We start from the raw sequence: 7,268 nt of genomic DNA on the forward strand, positions 1-7,268 counted from the left end.
CGCCCACAGTCTGGGGAAGGGGTGGGGGCAGCAGGGGGAGCCACATCTGTCATCTCTGGGCCCCCAAGAGGGCATCTTTACTTCCATTTTCAGCCCAGTTCAAACAGGACAAGGTTCCATGAAAACTATTTGAAAAGACAGACAGGGATTCTTATATTCCCAGAACCACTCAAGGCCAGTAACTGGAATGCTCTACAGTTCACACCCTGAGGAAACCAAATCACAGCATCAAATTATGGGAAAATCAAACTCTTTTTGTTCCCCTGCGAGGACAGAACTTTGCGACCTTGGCCGCACAAAGGAATGTCCCAACCAGTCATTTTCTTCCAGCTGGGCAGAGAACCCCCCTTGTTTAAAAATTTAATGTGAATCAGGGCTGAGAATCACTAACCCAAAATGACCCTAATTTTAAATTTACAAAATTAAACAAAGATGAATTTAATTATTGTTAAGGGTTGAAAGTTATAGACTAAACTATGTCCAGCCAGAGCAGAGGCCTGAGTCACTTCTAAAGTGCTTTTGTTTTGTGTTGTTTTGTTTTGAGACGGAGTCTTGCTCTATTGCCCAGGCTGGAGCACAATGGCACGATCTCAGCTCACTACAACCTCTGTCTCCCGGGTTCAAGTGATTCTCCTGCCTCAGCCTCCCGAGTAGCTGGGATTACAGGCATGTGCCACCACGCCTGGCTAATTTTGTATTTTTAGTAGAGGCAGGGTTTCTCCATGTTGGTTAGGCTGGTCTCGAACTCCCGACCTCAGGTGATCCGCCTGCCTCAGCCTCCCAAAGTGCTGGGATCACAGGCGTGAGCCACCACGCCCGGCCCAAGTGTTCTTATTTTTATAAAACATATTCTTGCCTGGACACACAAACACACAAGTGCATGCTAACACAGAGAAAAAAAATTTTACAAGCAATGCTCCATCTGGTTTGAAAAGGTTCTCAAGATCACTTTTAAATGGGTCTGATGTGTATTTTTTTAAAGTAGCAGGTTCATTTTAAAACAAAAACGGTTAGTGAAGACCCTGTTTTCCAAAACATAAAAATCGGCAATAAAACCCATCATTCCATACAGTGACTATGGTCAGTTCTGAGAAATGACACCCAGGTTGGCAATGTGTCTTATGGTTGGCCTTCCATGGGGACAGTTCCAGGGGTGGTCTATCTCCCCCGTGTGGGTGATCAGTTTCTTCATCTCACTGGTGTTAAGAGCAGTCCCAATCATCACCTGAGTACGAGACACAATGGTTCAATGTTTTAATAGTTTTTTTTTTGACGTCAGAATGGCAGTTCTTCAGAAGCATTCTTCTCTAACATAAGACTGGACAAGATTACAGCTCAAAAACCACCTTCCCTGAAAAACCTTCCCCCAGAGAAGCCTAGGTTCTAGATCTCAGCCCTCCACCCTTCTGTGAAATCAGGCCCCTTGTGGCTCCTTCAAGGCACCGCCTCCACTCCAGACGCCGACCACACCTGTCTCAGCAGCCACCCTGCCCTCTCACCATGGCAGGTGCAGCAGCCTCCCTGCAGGCCTCCCTGCTCCACTGCGACCCCTCCGGGCCACTCTCCACTCAGCAGCCAGTGATTACCTTTAAAGGGCTGTTAGGTCATGTCGTTCCGCTCCATGGCTCTCCCTGTCACCTGAATAAAAGCCCTCCTCGTCTGTCCCCTGACTTGGCCCTCGCTGGGCTGTGCCTGCACCCCCACGTCCAAGCACGAATGCCTCCCTTCCTCACCCCAGCTGCACTGCTACTCCCTTCCTCCTGCACAGGCCCATCAAGCAAACACCTGCCTCGGGACTGTGGCACTCCGGAGACCATCTCCCCCAATGGGTGCAGGCGTCACTCCCCCCTCACTCCCCCGCTGTCGGGCTCCGGCCTGCTGCCCATAGCACTCCAGCCCTGGCCCTGCTGCCTCTCTTGCCATGGGTCCTCTGACAGGAAGGAGAGGAGACAAGACTAAAGCCCTCTGTCACCTTCCTTCTTCCTGCAGCACCCTGAGGGCCCACCATGTGCCAAGCACAGTCGGAAGGCCGGGGTGACAGCAGGTCGGAGGACAGACAATCAATAAGTCAACAGAGAACCAAGACAGGTGACGCCCAGGCGAGGGGGCCTGCTCAGGTGTGGGGAGGGGGTGAAGGGTGAAGGTGGCAAACCCAGGTAGAGAGGAGCATAGGGAGAAAGCGTGTAAGGCAGGGAGGAGACTGAGGCGAGCGTGGAACTGGAAGGCAGCTACATGGCTGGAAGCGTGGTGGGGAGATGGGGCTGGAAGCGTGGGCAGGGCTCAGAGCAGGGGCCTCCTGGGCAGGCAGTGACAACACCAGAGATGGAGGAGCAGGCCAGGGCGGGAGGGAAGGAGCAGCCTGTGGTTCCCGGGGCCCCTGAGTCACATTAAAGACAGGACGTCAAAACTGCCTGGCTATGAGCTCAGCTCCACACTCTCACTCACAGACTCCAGGACTGGAAGGTCCATAGTAGGTCTTTTATTTTGGCGAGGCGGGGGTTTGAGGGGAGACTGTGTCCCCCAGGCTGGAATGCAATGGTGCGATCTGGGCTCACTGCAACTCCACCTCCCAGATTCAAGCAATTCTCCCGCTTCAGCCTCCCGAGTAGCTGGGATTACAGGCGCCCGACACCACACCTAGCTAATTTTTGTACTTTCAGTAGGGATGGGGTTTCACCATGTTGGTCAGGCTGGTCTCAAATTCCTGACCTCAGGTGATCAACCCACCTCCGCCTTCCAAAGTGCTGGGATTACAGGTGTGAGCCACCACACCCAGCCCATATTAGCTCTTTATCCAAGAAACACTGTGGCTAGAAGTCAGACTCTGGGCCCTCTTCTAATTAAACTCTGCCTTTGAGTCATTTCATCTAATCTCATGGCTGTAAATTACACCTGAAGCTTGCACAGCAGGCTCCATCCCACCCACTCCCCACGTGGCCCCCAGCTGCTGCTCTCCCCAGCTGCCACAGTCATGGCACCCCTTCCAGTCTGTTCTCTCTCCAGCAGCTGCAATCATGGGACTCCTTCTGGTCTGTTCTCTCCAGTGGCTCAAGCCACACACAGCACAGACCCCCAGGGTCTAGGCATGACCGGCAACACTCTAGGTGGCCGTCCTCTGGACGCCGCTCTGCTCACTCCCTTCCCCTCTCCAGGGACACAATCAGCCTCTGGCTTCAGTCTTGCTACTTCCTCCACTTGGAAAGTTCTTACCCAAGAGGGCTCCAGCCTACCTTTTTTTTTTTTTTTTTTTTTTTTTTTTTTTTTTTGAGACAAGGTCTTACTCTGTCACCCAGGCTGGAGTGCAGTTGCATGATCTTGGCTCATTGCAAACTCGACCTCCCCGGCTCACGTGATCCTCCCACCTCAGCCTCCTGAGTAGCTGTGACTACAGGCACATGCCACCACACCTGGCTAATCTTTTAATTTTTTGTAGACATGGGGTCTGCCTGTGTTGCCCAGGCTGGTCTCTTAACTCCTGGCCTCAAGCAATCCTCCCAACTTGGCCTCCCAAAATGCTGGGATTATAGGCGTGAGCCACCACGCCCGACTTCCATCCCACCTTTTAAGTGGCAGCTGAGATGCCACCTGCCCAGATGCCGTTCCCTGACCACCATCTCACTTGGTCACCATGTTTTTCTGTAGTCATTTCCTGTCCTAAAACTCTGCTTTAGCCAGGCACGGTGGCTCACACCTGTAATCCCAGCACTTTGGGAGGCCAAGGCAGGCAGATCACAAGGTCAGGAGATCGACACCAGCCTGACCAACATGGTGAAACCCCATCTCTACTAAAAATATAAGAAGTAGCCAGGTGTGGTGGCACGTGCCTGTAGTTCCAGCTACTTGGAAGGCTGAGGCAGGAGAATCGGTTGAACCCAGGAGGCAGAGGTTGCAGTGAGCTGAGATCACGCCACCGCACTCCAGCCTGGTAACAGAGCGAGACTCTGTCTCAAAAAAAAATTCTCTTGACTGTGCTTACTGGCATCTAATGGGCGTCGTTCATTTGTGGTGATGCCTATTTCTCCCCACTGTCTGCTCCACAGGGGCAGGGGCTGCAGCCGCCTTGTTACCTCTGTGTCCCCAGCACCTGGAGCAGGGCGGGCCCCACAGCAGGGGCTCAAGGCGCATCTGCTGAATAAATAAAGGTATGGCGTCCTGGCCTTTCCCAATGGCCAGCTGATACAGAGTCACTTTTCTTGGACATCAGGCTAATCCCCACTGAAGGCGTAACCACTGCTACCACCTTCCCACACCAACCGCAGCAGCGGCAGTGATGCCACGTGCAACGACAGCCACGGCACCCCATGAAGCACCTGCTGCCTCGATGACTCTGAGAATCTTGTCTAATGTCGCCGAGTCCTGGCAGCAGCAAATCTTTATCTACCAATGTTGTTATGACCCATAAGGTCCATAGACGAACAAGGTGCCTCAAACGCTAACTGCGTTGGAGTGAACGAAAGCTCTGAGATAGAATACTGGCCAGGCACGGTGGCTCATGCCAGTAATTCCAGCACTTTGGGAGGCTGAGGCAAGGGGCAAATGGAGACCATGTTTCTACAAAAAAATGTAAAAATTAGCTGGACATGGTGGTGCATGCCTGTAGTCACAACTACTTGGGAGACGGAGGCAGGAGGATCGCTTCAGCCTGGGAGGTCAAGGCTGCAGTGAGCTGTGATTGCGCCACTACACTCCAGCCTGGGCGACGGAGGGAGATCCCGTCTTAAAAAATAAATAAATAAATAGTGTTTGTTTTTTTTTTGAGACAGAGTCTCGCTCTGTCGCCCAGGCTGAAGTGCAGTGGTGTGAACTCGGCTCACTGCAAGCTCCGCCTTCCAGGTTCACACCATTCTCCTGCCTCAGCCTCCTGAGTAGCTGGGGCTACAGGCGCCCGCCACCACGCCTGGCTAACTTTTTTGTATTTTTTAGTAGAGACGGGGTTTCATCATGTTAGCCAGGATGGTCTCGATCTCCTGAACCTGTGATCCGCCTGCCTTGGCCTCCCAAAGTGCTGGGATTAGAGGCTTGAGCCACCGTGCCCGACCAAGAATACTGTTTAACAGAGGTAACAAAAGAGCAATAATTATGAGTTCAAGGTCACAGAGAATACAGACGACATAGATGCTCAGCTATGATGTTCCACGTAGCTCTCTGTGTAAAATGACCCCTGGCAATCATAAAGGCATTTAACAATCTTGACCAAACCAGGAGCTGGGCTGAGACCTTCCTCGACTGCAAGCTTGAGCAGCTGAGCTGACAGCCGGGCTTTCTTTACTTACCGACTTCCGACAGGCTCTGGAGGCAAACATCTGCTTGACTCGGGAAGGCCGGCACATGACCCCAGGGCTGTCGCTCAGCATAAAGATCAGTTCATCGATGTCCTGGGGTCCAAAGGTCCAGTTTTTACTAGTTGGCAAGGAAATCAGTTTAGCCCTTTCAGTGACTGGAGCTAAAAGAATACAATTTTGAGAAAAATCCATGACTTGACAAACACGTCTCACTTGAAAGCTACTTAGGATGAACATCTGAGGCCGGGCATGGTGGCTCATGCCTGTAATCCCAGCACTTTGGGAGGCCGAGGCGGGCGGATTACGAGGTCAGGAGATAGAGACCATCCTGGCTAACATGGTGAAACCCCGTCTCTACTACAAAATAGAAAAAATTAGCTGGGCGTGGTGGCAGGCGCCTGTAGTCCCAGCTACTCGGGAGACTGAGGCAGGAGAATGGCATGAACCCGGGAGGTGGAACTTGCAGTGAGCCAAGATCGGCGCCACTGCACTTTAGCCTGGGCAACAGAGCAAGACTCCGTCTCAGAAAGAAAAAAAAAAAAAAGGAATGAACATTTGAAAGAAAGGACAGTCACAAAATGCCTTTTGGGGGAACCTTTTTCATCTTTTATAAAATAAAAAAACTGGTCTATATGACCTGAAAGATTATTCCCAGCTCTAAAAAGACAAGAATCTAAAGTTCTAATTTTTTTTTTTTTTTTTTTTTGAGACAGAGTTTCACTCTTGTTGCCCAGGCTGGAGTGCAGTGACATGATCTCGGCTCACTGCAACCTCTGACGCCCGGGTTCAAGCGATTCTCCCACCTCAGCCTCCCGAGTAGCTGGGATTACAGGCGCCCACCATCACGCCCAGCTAATTTTTGTATTTTCAGTAGAGATGGGGGTTTTACCATGTTGACCAGGCTGGTCTCGAACTCCTGACCTCAGGCGATCTGTCTGCCTTGGCCTCCCAGAGTGCTGGGATTACAGGCATGAGCCACCACACCCAGCCACTATAGTTCTAATTAATAACTTACCATTTTTATCAATAACAAAATCAAAGCCATTCTTTCTAAATATTTCCAGATTTTCTATCAGAATAGCTTCATTAACAGCAGTTGAGAGTCTGAGGTCTGAAAAACATAAAAATGATTCAAACCATATCCTGAAGTCAAACATTTAGCTTTACAGCAGAAACGAAATTAAAACAACAATACTGTATTTTGAATTCATGTCAGAATAACAACATGAACAACAACACTATTCAGCTAAGTATCACGAAACTTCCTGAGAAGTTCCTTTTAATTTTCTCTTTCTTAAAGTTATTTTTAGAAGTTAAAGTAGCTACAGGCCAGATGCGGTGACTCACGCCCATAATCTCAGCACTTTAGGAGGCCGAGGCAGGCAGTTCTCTTGAGGCCAGGAGTTTGAGACCAGCCTGGTCAACATGGTGAAACCCTCTCTCTACTAAAAATATAAAAATTAGGCCAGGCATGGTGGCGCACGCCTGTAGTCCCAGCTACTTGGGAGGCTTAGGCAGGAAATTCGTTTGAACCCAGGAGGCAAAGGTTGCTGTGAGCCAAGATCATGCCACTATACTCCAGCCTGGGCGACACAACAAGACTCTGTCTCAAAAAAAAAAAAAAAAAAAAAACCACAAAAACAAAAATTAGCTGGAAGTGGTGGCTCACGCCTGTAATCCCAGCTACTCGGGAGGCTGAGGCACTAGAATTGCTTGAATCCAGGAGGCAGAGGTTGCAGTGAGCTGAGATCACACCACTGCACTCCAGCCTGGGGAACAGGGCAAGACTCTGTCCCCAAAAAAACAAAAAAAGTTAAAGTAGCTACAAAAGTAGTTTGCTTTTCCCTCACCCTGCCACCCCAACGACTCCCACTTTTTCTGAATCCTTTCCTTAAGGATAACAGTATCACAAAAATGTTATTTTTCCTCCTTCTAATAGAGAATTTGAAACACTGGATTAGGTCATTGCCAGCATTTATAAACAGA

At 50.2% G+C, this 7,268-nt stretch overlaps 1 protein-coding gene across 1 annotated transcript in view; it reads right to left on the reverse strand.

Moving 5' to 3' along the window:
* LOC116810847 (radial spoke head 10 homolog B2-like) overlaps window positions 1-6,373 on the reverse strand; it is a 33,259-nt gene extending 26,886 nt beyond the window's left edge. The window contains exons 1-2 of the mRNA XM_058436457.1: window positions 6,298-6,373; window positions 5,274-5,400 (exon numbers count right to left, since the gene is read on the reverse strand). The gene's annotated coding sequence lies outside the window, so the exon portion shown is untranslated. The remainder of the gene's footprint in view (window positions 1-5,273; window positions 5,401-6,297) is intronic.
* Window positions 6,374-7,268: the final 895 nt, after the last annotated feature.

This window comes from Hylobates moloch, unplaced genomic scaffold (assembly GCF_009828535.3).
Source record: "Hylobates moloch isolate HMO894 unplaced genomic scaffold, HMol_V3 SCAFFOLD_1, whole genome shotgun sequence".
Taxonomy (NCBI): domain Eukaryota; kingdom Metazoa; phylum Chordata; class Mammalia; order Primates; family Hylobatidae; genus Hylobates; species Hylobates moloch.